The sequence below is a fragment of the Pinus tabuliformis genome, chromosome 3_1 (assembly GCF_031772625.1).
Source record: "Pinus tabuliformis cultivar Carrire ecotype Pingquan chromosome 3_1, CPIR1, whole genome shotgun sequence".
NCBI classification, from domain to species: Eukaryota; Viridiplantae; Streptophyta; class Pinopsida; order Pinales; family Pinaceae; genus Pinus; species Pinus tabuliformis.
Genome location: NC_142301.1, coordinates 781,522,169 through 781,537,150, shown reverse-complemented (window position 1 = coordinate 781,537,150; position 14,982 = coordinate 781,522,169).

The following is a 14,982-nucleotide window of genomic DNA, read 5'->3' as shown; positions in this document are numbered from 1 at the left end:
AAGGTCCACAAGTTTGGGACATGTTCTTTGATGGAGCTTGCTATAGGGAAATTGCAGGAGCAGGTGTAGTTCTGATATCCCCCACGCAAGAATGCATATATTTATCTTTCAGGCTGACTTTCCAAGTCACAAATAATATAACAGAGTACAAGGCTTTGATCTTAGGCTTGAATGCTGCTAAAGAAATGGGAATCAGAGACATACAGGTGTTTGGAGATGCCGATCTCATCATTCAACAAGTAAACAAAATGTTCCAAGCAAAGCACCCCAGGCTGAAAGCATACAAAGATGAGGTATGGAGGCTCAAAGATTCTTTTCGTAGCTTTTGTATCTCGTATATTCCTAGAGTCAGAAATCAGCTTGTTTATTCCCTTGCTGTGTCTGCTAGCATGTTCATCCCTCCCATGCCCCCTAAATTGGCTTATGAAGTTCAGGTAAAATATAGACCATCTCTGCCTGATAATGTCAAATACTGGAAAGTTTTTAAGGATGATGATGAAGTCAATAGGTTTCTGCAAGTCATTGATGAATTCTCTGAAATGAAAATTGATCAAGAGAATGAAGCCATGGAGGAATGTCACCAGTCTCAGCTAAGAAACAAAATTGGCCAAGACAGCGTTGTACAATTTCCTAGTAACCATATACCTAAAGGGTTGGTGCCTCTAGAGAAGCTATTTGACCATAATGATGTACCCTATAAGACTGCCCAAAAAGAAAATAAGTTTGCAGTCCATAGGCATAACATAGGGAGCCCAGATCATCCAAAGTATATAAATCTATCCACCCACTTGTCTACTGCCCAAAGTTCTAAATACTACACCCTAATGAAGTAATTTGCTGATGTCTTTGCCTGGGAATACAATGACCTTAAGACTTATGACAAAAACATCATTCAGCATAAGATCCCACTGGAGAAAGACACCATCCCTTTCAAGCAGAAGCTAAGACCCATAAATCCTCTGCTACTCCCTTTGATTGAAAAGGAAATTAAGAAATTGTTGGCTACCAAGATCATAGTTCCCCTGAGGTATTCGAAGTGGGTAGACAACTTGGTAGTCATGAGGAAGAAAAGTGGGGAAATCAAGTTGTGTGTTGACTTTAGGAACCTGAATAAATGCTCTAAGAAAGACAAATATCCCCTGCCCAAGATGGAACATTTGCTGCAAAAGGTTTCAGGGGCTAGAGTCATGTCTTTCTTGGATGGATTTTCAGGGTACAACCAAGTTGCTGTACACCCAGAGGACCAAGAAAAGATTGCTTTCACCACTCCTTGGGGCACTTTTATGTACTCCAAGATGCCCTTTGGACTGATGAATGTTGGGGCTACCTTTCAGAGGGCCATGGATATAGCTTTTGTGGGAGAGAAGGACAAGTTTGTCTTGATTTACCTTGATGACATAACAATTTTTTCCAGCAGTCACCAGGATCATTTGCAGCATTTGAGGAAGGTGTTTCTGAAGTGCAGAAAGTTTGGGATTTTAGTAAATCCTAAGAAGTCATAGTTTGCTCTAGAAGAAGGCAAGCTTTTAGGACATATCGTTTCTGCTGCAGGTGTTAAGATTGATCCAGAAAGGGTTCAAGCAATACAGACATTGTCCATCCCAAGATCGAAAAAGGACATTCAATCTTTTATGGGAAAGATTAACTTTGTGAGGAGGTTCATTCCAAATTTTGCAGAACTAGTGAAGCACATCACCTCCATGTTAAAGAAGGGGTCAGAGATGAAATGGACAGAGGCTGCAAGGAGATCTTTTGAAGCCATCAAAAAAGCTATCATGGAAGCTCCCACCTTAGTTAGCCTAGACTATAACAAGGAGTTCCATATCTTCTCTTTTTCTTCTTGTGACACCCTTGCAGCAGTCTTGTTGCAGAAGGATGATGAAGGTACAGAGCACCCAGTGACCTTTTTCAGCAAAACTTTAAGGGATGCTGAATTGAGATATGACATTATTGAAAAGAAAGCCTATGCTCTCATAAAGTCTTTAAAGGCATTTCGAATTTACATTCTACACTCCAAGGTAGTTGCCTATGTACCTTCAGCTTCAGTAAAGGATATCTTAACGCAGCCAGATGTTGATGGAAGAAGGGCCAAATGGATTGCAAAACTCATAGAGTTCAACATAGAGGTAAAGCTCACCAAGCTTATCAAAGGCCAGGGCCTGGCTAAGCTTATGGCTGAGGAAAATTGCAGTCTGCTGGACATAAATTGCATAGGTGCACATTCAGAGGTTGAACAAGTAGAGGAGGCAAAAAAATAATGAAAGCAGAACCAATCTTTGGCGGAAAATCTGGCTTCTTGCGAATGGTATTCTAGAATAGCTCACTTCCTGTTGAAGCTAGAAGTTCCTCCGGGCCTTAGTTCAAGCTAAGCCAAGACCATTAAGCTCAAAGCAGCCAAGTTTTGCATCAATAAGAACCTGCTTTATTGGAGGGACCCATCCAGAATCCTCTTAAGATGTCTAGACAAAGAGAAATCTATGGAATTCATGCACCAGTTCCATTCTAGCATCTGTGGAGGACATCATTATTGGAAAACCACAACCCACAAGATCCTGAGAGCTGGGTATTATTGGCCCACTCTATTCTCTGATGTGTTTTCATTTGTGAAATCTTGTGACAAGTGCCAGAGGTTTGCAGGAAGGCAACAACTGAAATCTTTGCCCCTGAAGCCAATACATACCAGTGGCCCTTTCCAGCAGTGGGGTTTGGATTTCATAGGGGAGATTAATCCCCATTCCAGTGGCTAGCATAGATGGATTTTAGTGGCCACTGATTATTTTACCAAATGGATCGAGGCCATCCCCACTAAGAAAGCTGATCACCAGGTTGTCATGAAATTCTTGACAGAAAACATTTTCACCAAGTTTGGCTGCCCAAACAAATTGGTTACAGACAATGCAACAACTTTCAGGGTGAAAGAATTGGTGGACATGTGTGACTCAATGGGCATTAAACTAGTGCATTCCACCTCATATTATCCTCAAGGTAATGGCCTAGCATAATCATCCAATAAAAACCTAGTAAGGATAATCAAAAAGCTGTTGGAAGAGAACAAGCGGAGCTAGGATTCCAAACTAAAGTTTGCATTGTTGGCTGACAGGGTTACCACCAAGAAGTCCACAGGAAATTATCCATTCAAGTTGGTATATGGCAATGAGGCTGTTTTCCCAATCCAATTGATCCTCCCTATGGCCAAATTATTGCAAGAAGTGCAGAACGTGGAAAGTGACATGGCAAGGAGGATGAGTGACTTGGCTAAAGTTCATTAGATCAGGGATCAACTGATTGAGAGATCTACAATACATCAAAGGAAAATCAAGGAAGCTTTTGACAGAAAGGCAAAGATGGACAATCTTCAGGTTGGTGACTAGGTCCTCAAATGGGATGCATTGAAGGAAAAGAAAGGAAATCATGGTAAATTTGATGCTCTATGGACAAGACCATTTGTCATCTCTCAGGTCCAGGGAAACAATACTTTCATGCTGCAAAGTTTGGAGGGGGAAACTGTTTTTAGTGGTCCAGTCAATGGGCAGTTTTTGAAAGTTTATTTTGTTTAAGGCTTTCAGGCCTCAGTATTGTAAATATGTTATTTTTCAAAGTTTTAGTGTAGGCTTAGATAGACTCCATGCCCAATGGAATACTAGGTAATATTTCTAATCTTGTTTCTTATGTAAAAGGCAGTGGTCTACGGTTCTTGAAACCTCATAGGGAGGATTTCATCCCTAGAAGGAGCCAGTGTTAGCCTTGAGATGCAGTGCTGATTTTTTTTTAAGGATGAAGGAAAGGCTCGGTCTGCTTCGCTGTTCTTAAAGGGGTCCCACATGGGCCATCATTCCCCTTCTTCTTTTACCCCGCTCACACTCTACCCGTCCCATTTCCTAAATTAACCTTCATACCCCGACAAAACCCTCTTTAACCTTAGCCCCAAGCGAATTAACCAAAAAACCCCCCATAAAACCTTACCCATTTGCCATACGCGCCGTCAGCACAGCTCTCGAGGGCACCTCGTAATTCCACCTCCCTCCGCCGTTGATCTTTTCCCGCCAATCCAACGGCCCACATTCCTCCCGATCAATGCATCATGCCCGATCGTTCTCCACTGTTAGATCAACCCCACCAGATCTAACGGTCAGTGCCCATATCGTGCAGACAACAAGCGCAAAAAGTACCCACCCGATGAGGGCGGTTTTTCTCTTTCCCCGCTGCTATGTGTCATCCATTGAATGGCATTGGGCGAGTTCTGACATTTTCCACTTACCGCCCGATGCCCGCCTGATAAAAGTTGTTTCCACTTAAACTAAACCACCCCGCGTGTTACCGTCCGCGCATCTCTGCCACCCGATAACTGTCCGATCTGCCTGCCGGAAGATCCAACGGCCCAGACATGTTCCGCTCTCGCCATGACTGCTAGCCTCCAAAAAACAATCCCCACCACACATCTCCCTTGATCCGACGGCCACCATTCACGATCACTCACAACCGTTCATCTGCCCATGCACTCCATACCCCACGTCTTGTCTGTTACGTGAAGAAGAAGATGGCCGACTCTGTCAGTTTGGCGACAGTCTGACCATGAAACTGAATTAAAAGAAGAGCATGGTCGGAGGAGAAAAGGACACAGCATGACTCAGCAACCGAATTAAATAGTCATGGAACTCCACTGCCATGATCAATCCGACCACCTAGAGGACAGCACGGTACCAGAACTGATCAGGTTTTTGTAGTGGAGAAAACAACTATGTTCAAAGACGCTATCAAACAGTTAATGGTAGTTGGTGGTCAATTAAGACCCCTCCATCCCTAAATGGCTAAGGGCCATTGTAATGATAGATTATAAATAGCCGAAAGAAAGATGTAATCAGGGTTGGCAATTGTGTTTCGGTTCAACTTCTGGAGACTGTAGATATTCTGTAACTTGCAGCATCTCATCTTCATTTTCAGCAATGCAAGCTTCTTTTGTTGTTAATTGCTCAATGCCCATTTCTCCTCTGTTCTAAGCTTGTGCCTGAAGTGTTGTATTCATGATTTCTTCTATGTCTAATGCTAGATAACTGTCATCTTATCTCTAGATTAGACAATTGAATGTATCAGTGAGTAGGTCACTCAGGTTTCTTCTGTATCTAATGCAAGATAACTGTCATCTTATCTCTGCATTGATATATTAGATTTGCAAGTTTCTTTACTAGTTGCAGCTGGCCATCATACATTCTGTATGTATCTGCTGGTGTGGTTAGTATTCTTCGTCTATTCACCTGATTCCCAAATTGTTGAGAATTGGTGGTATAAAGCCTTGTAGTCTGAGGGTGTTCATGCATGTCTGGAGTGAAAATAGAGTAGAAGTGGTTATCTGGCTTGAACCAAACCATCACCCATCCCAATAAGTTCCTAGAACCATATTGAAGATTATATGTTACCAGGCATCTCCGAGCTACAACCTAGGAGAGTTTCCCGGAGCCCTAACAGTCTCAACAAATTTTATATAAATAATTTATTCATTAAATAAGTTAATTTAATTTTCTAAATTTATTTTTTCAATGCAATCTTAAAAGGATTGTAGATGTCTCTAATTATCTATTAAAATTAAACATTTCTTATTTTTATAAGAACATACATTAAGCTTGTTGTTGTTGTTATTTTTTTCTTTAATTTATTTATTGCGTCAAGAGGAGATGTGTAGGAGTAAATGTTTAACATTCAACATTTAAAAGTAATATAGAGCCAAGTATGGTGGAGATGTTATAGTTTAAAAATTCAATAATAATAAAGAGTTAAAAATAATAAAAATCATTTTGTTATATTGTAATTTTTTTGGTAGGGAAACTTAGCCCCTCCAACTCAAGTTAGAAATTATGCTCACAGAAAATTTGCTAAAATAATTAGAAATTAAATTGGTCAATATTAAATTAATAATGGTTGATAAACAATCATTAATAATGGTTGTTAAACAAATCATCCTATAGTCTTTGGTAGTAACTAATAAATTCAGAAGTGAAGTGGATAAGTTAATTGCTTGCTCAAGCATAAGAACTTGCATAAATTCTACACATTTACAATTTTACTCCTACATAAGTGCTCAAAAAAACATAAATAATGGTGGGGAGCAACTCCTGTAAGTATATTTTTTACATCTTATTAAATTGGTCAATGTTAAACTAATAATGGTTGTTAAACAAATCATCCTATAGTCTTTGGTAGTAACTAATAAATTCAGAAGTGAAGTGGATAAGTTAATTGCTTGCTCAAGCATAAGAACTTGCATAAATTCTACACATTTACAATTTTACTCCTACATAAGTGCTCAAAAAAACATAAATAATGGTGGGGAGCAACTCCCGTAAGTATATTTTTTACATCTTATTCCTATCAATTTTCTAGGCAAAGCCTTGCTTAAATTATGACAAATTATGGTGTGAATTAATTGATGGTAGATTTTATTTACTTGATAATAAGTTATTTTCAAGTATTTTATTTTTGGATGGTTTTCCTACAAATCTTAAGAATAAAAAATCACTACACAAATATCTAAAAATCATACATGAATATTGCAACTATATCGATACAAATCGTGCCTTGGCAATTAATGCCTTGGAAATGACTAATAACAATTCCATAACCATATTGAATTTTAAATAAATAAGTACATAAAAACTTAATACTTACAATAAACTTACAATATATCAAGTTTCTTAACCATGGATATCCACCCCCCACTCACTATGGATATTATTAACTTGTAAATAGGTTTTGTTACAATACCATGGGCCAAGTTTCTTAACCATGGATCGTGGATATTATTACCTTGTAAATAGGTTTTGATACAATACCATGGGCTAAGTTTATTAACAATGGATATCCACCCCCACTTTACCGTGGATATTATTAACTTGTAAATATGTTTTGTTACAATACCATGGGCCAATACATGACTTTTCAATGGCACATGTAGAAAAACCATCTCATTTCACAATTAAAAAAAAAGAAATTATGATGTGACATTACATATAACATTGATTACATAGAGTGAAAATTATCCATCATATGGAGGGGGGGTGAGGGTGGGGGTTTGAGAGAGAGAAGTTTAAGAGAGAGGGGGAGAGAGAGGAATGAAGAGAGAGAGGAGGGGAGGGAGAGGAGAGAGGGAGGGAGAGAGGGAGGGAGAGAGAGGGTGGAAGAACAAAGACAAGTGAGATAGAGATAGAGAGAGAGGGAGTGACATCAAAGAGATGGACAAAGAGGGAGAGAGGGGAGGAGGGAAGACAAAGAGAAGGATAGGGGAGAGAGGGACAAAAAGAGAAGATAGAGAGGGGGGAGAGAGATTGTGACAGAGTTAGAGGGTAGAGAGAGAGAGAGATGGGGGGGAGAGATACTAGGGAGGTGGGAAATAAAGGGAGAAAGAGGACAAAAGAGAGAGGAAGGAAGATATAGAGGACTTTGAGAGAGAGAAAACGAGAGGGAGAGAGGGAGAGTAGAGTAGGAGGGGAGAGAGAGAGAGAGGAAGAGATGGAAATGAGCCTAGATATGGTATGTGTGTATATAAAAACCAACTTAGATCCATCTTAACCTTAGATCTATCAAACGTCAAGAGAGATCAAATTTCTTTTCATTTAAAAAAAGATTTATATCTCAAAATATTTGATCCCTCTCAACACTTAAATCCAAAGTTAAAATAGATCTAAACCAGTTTATTATCTTTTAACAAATATAACATGTCTCTATCTTTATAATGATGTATTAGAAAAATTCACATTTATGAAACATAATACATTATTATATATATATATTATTAATAATATATTTTAAAATTATACTTTTTAATATATATATTTTTTTTCTCTGCAAATACTAACTTCTATTAACTGGAAAGCAAAATATTTTTACATATTGTCAAGGCGTGGTAGCACCCGACAGAACAGAATTGCCCCATTACATCCCTAAGCTGGGGAGACCAGTTACAAAGTGCAAGAAACTAGAAATCAGACATAGAGAAGGACCACTGTTGCCGAGGAGTAGAATTAAGCCGGCATAGAAAAACAAAAACAATGCAACCCAACATATAAGTGTCACCAGGAGTCCAACTGGGAGCCAAAAACAGTAGGAAAAACAACAAAGAAACTTGACCATGCGCCTGAAGCAGAAACCGAGACAAAAAGAAACAGTCCCAAGCGGTGCTACTTCTCCTGTGCTGGACCGCTGTCCTTCTTCTCATCTCGACCAATGTCACCAGTCTTCAAACCTTCATTGCTGCTTAAATCATCGTCAGGGATCAGCTTCGCCATGAATCCTGTCCTCAGTGTTCGGTCCTGTATCTTCCAGGGGAGGAAGACTGTTAAGACCAGCTTCCTGTTCAACTTTCTCTTTTTCCCAAATCTCCATACTGTCTTCGTCCGAACAATTCTCACTGTTTGGAGAAGGATTAGGGGCAGTGCAGGCCAGGGGGGTGACAAGATTTTCCTCTTCCGAGAGAATGAGAGTGATGTGGGCAGTGACCAGGGGGCGATGCAAATTACTTTGGAATTTAAAGTGCGTTGTTTGGAAAGCGCTATTCGGCAGAGGTTTACGACTAGAACCAACAGAGGGTCCAGCTTCATGGACGGGAGAGGGATTGAAAGGTTCCGGCGCCGTTTCCATGGCGTGACCAGCGGGAGGATGCAGGCTATTGTTACGACGCCCCTCAGGACAATGCCTCTTACCCGAGCGAACCATGGTGATGGACAGGGGATTGGACAGAGAAGGGATGTGGACGGGATGACCAACAGGCCGGGGGCGAATGAGGCAAAAGGAATGCCCAATAGAGCTTGCGACCGACACCACAGAATAACAGAGCTTGTAAATAGCCACAGTATTACAGAGCTTATAAACATCCACAGAACTTGCGGACAACAACAGAAAGCAGGAATTCAGAACAGGTGAGAAATTACCCTGGAGATAAATGGCTTGGAGCTCGTGGTCGTGAACGAAATTTAAACCCACACCCACAGCATCCTCAGACCAGAATCCATTATCGCGCAACTGAGCACCAAGCTTGGTGAGAAAGCAATGGAGCGTCATGATTATAACCGGAGGAATTTTGCGTCGATCCACGCAGAGCATTAATGCAAATCCGCCTCCCGATCGCACATTAAAACACTTCCCCTGCTCGCATGAGTTAACATCCCAGGAGGCCACGCTGCTTTGCAGCTGACAGTACTGGGCATTAACTGCTGGCATGGATAACTGTGGAAGCGGTTATGCCACCCGGATCCGGAATACTTTTTAATATATTAGAAATATATATTTTTAGAATAAAATTTAAATATTTTTATATTTTTTATAATAATAATAATAATAATTTATAACTTAACGAAAAACTACAAAAACAACCATCTTTTCTTATTTATTATCTTTTAATAAAAATATAAAAAATCTAATTTACACATCTCCACAAATTTTATATAAATAAAATTTATTTATTAAAAAAAAAAATTACCACACATTTTAATAAATGAAATTTATTTATTAAAAAAATTAAATTAATTTTTAACCCTTTGTTTTTAAATACAATCGAATTATCTTTTAAAATCAAATGTATCTATTAAAATTAAATGTTTCTTATTTTTCTAATAAGATACAACAACTTTGCTTTGCTTTAATTTTTCCATCTAATTTATTTATTTATTATTTTTTTAACAAATTTAACATATTCCTATCCTTATTAATGTTAATGAGGTAGGAAAGGATTTATATTTATAATGATGTAGGTATATATTTATTAATTTTTAACATGTTCTTATCTTTATAATGATATATTAAAAGATTTATATTTATAATGATGTATCAAAGAATTTATATTTATAAGGCATGCTATATTTATAAGGCAGAGGCATTTCGCCTTCAATGTACTTCTGAAACAATATATATTCTCTGGCTGTGGCATTTCGTCCCATTGTATTCATGATCTTTATATCTTCTTAATATAATACATACAGCTTTTTCTCTCCGAAAAAAGCATGCTACATTGTTGTATATATTTTATAGTTATTACTTTTAATACTTTTAAAATTATTTTATTTAATATATTAGAAATATATTTTTCAAAATACAATTTAAAAGCTTTTTATATTTCATACTGATAAAAATATTGACAATTTTTAATGGTTAGCCAGACACGTAATTACTAATCAATCTCTCTCGTCTCAGGTCTACGACTCGTCTTAAAATTATTGTGTAAATATCTTTAATTATCTTTTAAAATCAAATGTTTCTCATTTTTTTTTACTACAATCTTGATTATACATCGAGTCTGCTTGTTTTTTTTATTTTTTATTTTATTATAATTTTAACAAATTCAACATGTCCCTATCTTATCTTTATAACAATGTATTAGAAGAAGTCACATTCTATAACAATGTATTAGAAGAAGTCACATTCTATAGGGTATGATCTATTATTGTGTGTATTTTACAATTATGATGGTTAATAAATTTTAAACTTATATATTTTAATATATTAGAAATATTTTTTTAAAATTAAATAAGAATAAAATTTAAATGTTTTTATATATTTATAATAATAATGATGGTACGAGGGAGTTGAAAAAACGAAGGCAGGGGGAGCTCTGGAAGGGACTAGGGTTTGAAGGTTACGGCTTCAACTGCAACCTAAGTACTTACTCTGGAGGAGAACAGGGCCAGAGCGGCAGAGCTTCGCAGAAGGGGGAAAACTCTGACCCGACAGATGGAAAACGCGGGGTCCATTGGGACCCCATCATACAAACAGATAATGATGAACAAGAAGACAACACAGGACGGGGTGCAGATATCAGGGTATGAGAAGTTAGGTCAGGAGAATCCAACTAGCAAGGGGAAGAGGAATAATGAAGGTAAAAATACCAAGAAACTGAAAGAAAACTTTGAAAGCAAAAGCACAGCGTACAGAGATAGCATGAATCATTCTCAAGCATAGTTTTCACAAGGAAACAAGCCATAGAAGGAACAAGTAACGACAGAGGAAGAGGTTCTAAATCAAGACAAGGAGAAACAAAGGGGAACAATGTCAACAACCACTGGGAAAAAAATTCAGGGTCCGTGCAAGCCCAAAGCCACAGAAACCTTACGGGTAGTGATTTCTGATCCGGAACTTCAAGCGTACCGTGACCACATGGTTGAACATGCAGTGATCTGCAGGTTCATGGGGTTCTGGCCAACAGAGCAAGCACTGTGCATGTGGATAAAGCAACAATGGAAACCTAGAGGAGATGTAAGGCTACACTTAGGAGCCAAGGGTTTCTTTACAGTAGTTTTCTCCAATCTGGAAGACAAGGATCGAATATTTGATGGAGGGCCGTATTTCTTTGCCTCAACAGGTCTTTACATGAGGCCATGGAAACCCAACTTCGCACCGGAAAAGGAAACCTTCAAGCAGGTACCAGTATGGATACGCCTTTTCTCTCTTCCAATTGACTATTGGGGACATGCAGCACTGGAACAAATAGGCAACAAGTTAGGGACCTTCATCAAGGCCTCAAAAGCGACATTACAAAAAAGGTATACCTCTTGTGCTAGAATCTGTGTAGAGATGGATGTTTCAGGAGCATTACATGAGGGCCTATGGCTGGAATACAGAGACGAAGATTATTTCCAAGCCATAGACTATGAGCAAATCCCGTTCCGATGCAGAAAATGTCATGAGCATGGTCATTTAATCAGAGAATGCCCAATGAACAAAATGGCAGGGGAAAACAAGGAAAACAAAGGAGATAAGAACAAAGAAGTCTTTACAAGACCAAATGCCAAACAGAGAGCAAATAAAAAACGACAGACTAAAGCAAGCACTTCACATGGAAATACAAGCAATGCATTTGAAGTGTTAGAAACAGAAACGGAGTCAGAGGACAACAATAAAGAACAAGAAGCAACGAAAATAAGCAGACCTACAAAAACACCAGAAATAAACAAACCGGTGGCGAAACCTTCAAATATTACCCATCTCGTTCAAGAAACTACGGAAGGAATAAAAGAAGATGTAGAGATGTTCACCAATGAAATTGGGCTCGAAGATATGGAATTAAGCGACATGCTAGAGTAAGAGGGTATGGATCTACCAAATATGGTTGAAAACTAGAAAAAGAAAGGAATGGAACACATATCGGAAGAAGAGGTAAATAGAATAAATGACATATTCATAGCATGGCAGTAGGTAGAGCTAGAGCTGCAGAGTAAGTGCTTGTGAACAACAAAAGGGCTAGAGGTACGCATGCAGGGACTGCATCAAACATCTAACAACTCTAAGCACCAGAAAAAAAGAGGAAGAAGAACAAACAATGAGGCATTACAAGAACTAGGACATATGCTCTTAAATTCAGGTAAGATGAAAGCCCTTGAGGCGTTCTCACTAACCTCCTAAACTTTGTTTAAAATGAAAGTTCTTTCATGGAATTCTAGAGGGATAAATAGCAAAACAAAACAGCGTTTGTTAAAGAAGAAGGTCCAAAAGGAACAACCAAACATAGTGTTTTTGCAGGAAACTAAGTGTTCAAGCAACACGATGGTCAACATCAGAAAAACACTAGGTAAACATATGGAATACTTGGAAACAACAAGTAATGGATGGGAGGGAGGAATGGTCATTATGTGGAATCCAAAGATCATCTAGCTCATTTCCTCTGAAGCTGCCAAATCTTACATATCTATAGAAGTCCAAATAGTAGGGAATTCAGAAACATATCTGTGCAACAATGTCTAGGGCCCTTAGAAACTAGAGGCCAAACTTCTATTACTAAGAACACTATCCAACTTAAAGTTAAGATATCCTCAAGCAAAGGCGATCTTTGGAGGATATTTCAATATGATCACTTCACTCACGGAAAAAAGAGGAGGTATTAGAATGCTCAACAGGGACTCTAAAGCTTTCATAGACTTCATTAGATCGGCCAAACTGGTAGATGTCTTCCCCAAGAGCGGCGCTTTCACATGGAATAACAAAAGGGGAGGTGAAAGGCAAATAGCCTCTCGTTTGGACAGATTTTTAGTGACAGAAACTATTCTCCTGGAAGGGATCACTGTTGAATCGGACATTCTTCCCAATGGAGGGTCGGACCATTGGCCCATAACAATGACCGCAACAATCCAAGGTACACCCAGAAATAAACCTTTCAGATTTGAAAAGTTCTGGCTCACTCATCCCGAGTTCATTCAAAAAATTGAGCAATGGTGGAAAGAACCATTAGGCATAAGGGGAACCAAAATGTATCTTCTACAGGCTAAGCTGAAACACATCAAAGCTAGAATCAAAGTTTGGAATCATGAAGTCTTTGGTAATATATTTAAGGAAAAAAAGAAACTGGAGGGGCAAATGGAACAAATTCATGAAGGATGGATTCAAGGTAACATAGACCAAGAAACTATGAATAGAGAACATAAGATAATGTAGGACTGGCAGTTACGCTACCAACAGGAGGAAACACTTTGGAAGCAAAAGTCCCAAATTCAATGACTTAAGGAAGGCGAACAGAACACGAAATTCTTTCATAGATCTACCATTGACCACAGAGGGGCTAACAAAATTCTAAGCCTTAAAGATCAACAGGGTACCTCTATATAGACGCATCAAGAAATCTCGAGCCTTCTTACAACCCATTTCAGCAGGATTGCTTGGGAACCGGAGATCGACAGAGAGGAGGCTATTGAGGAACTTATAACTTCCATCCCCAAGCTAATCATGGAGGAGCAAAACATAGCTTTAAATCGAGAAATCTCCTTGGAAGAGGTGGAAGAGGCCGTGAAAGATATGCCAAATGGTAAAGCACCTGGGCTAGATGGATTTACCATCGACTTTTACAAAGCTTGTTGGGAGACAGTCAAGATAGAAGTATGGGAAGCAGTGGAGGATTCACGGCGCTCCTCTTCAATCCTCAAGTCCCTCAGCTCTACTTTCCTTGCCCTTATTCCAAAGGAGGAGGAAGCTAACACACCATCAAAGTTTCATCCTATTGCGTTATGCAATGTCGTGTACAAGATTATTTCTAAAGTCATAGCCAATCGAATGAAACCTATTCTTCTAGGTATTATTTCAGAAGAGAAATCAGGCTATGTAGAGGGGAGACAGATTTTGGACAATATCTTTCTAGCACAAGAGATGATTCACACTCTTCAAACACAGAAGAAAGCAGGTATGATGATACAATTAGACCTATCAAACGCTTATGATAAGGTAAACTGGCACTATCTGAAAGCTATTTTAGAAGCCTTCGGTTTTGCTAAACAATGGATAATATGGATCCTAGTCTTCATCAAATCCACAAGATTTTCTATACTGGTTAATGGAACCCCAACTACCCAGTTCTCTCCTTCACGTGGTTTGAGGCAGGGTGATCCCTTATCCCCCTTCCTTTTCGTGATTTTAATGGAAGGTTTAAGCAGACTAATCAGAAAAGCCAAAGAGGAAGGAATCATTGAAAGACTACAACCCTTTCCCTCTAGCCCTGTAACAGCTCATCAACAGTTTGTAGATGACACTATGCTGCATGGCACGCCCTCGGTTAAAGAAGCTATGGGATACAGAAATATTCTCAATCTCTTCAGCAAAGCCTCAGGTATGGAGCTTAATGTAACAAAATCCTCTATTTTCTTTTTCAATACGCACCTAGCAGTTCAGAAAAATCTATCAACCATCTTAGGCTTCAAAAGATGCAACCTCCCCTCAAGATACCTCGACGTTCCACTGACTGACAAGCCCTAGCAAAAATTGCATTGGGAAAAACTTTTAGCTAGCCTGGAAAAAAGATGTCATCATTGGACACACAGAACCCTTAACTTCGTAGGTCGCCTTGTCCTCACCAAAGTTGTCCTCCAGGACATTTCGCATTACATGCTTTCAATTCTCCCAGCTCCTAAAGGGGTTCTTCAGAAGATAAGGGTCATCCAAAGAGATTTTTTCTGGTCGGATAATTCAGGGAAGAAGAAATGGTCTCTAATGGCGTGGGATAAGCTTTGCAAACCCAAACAT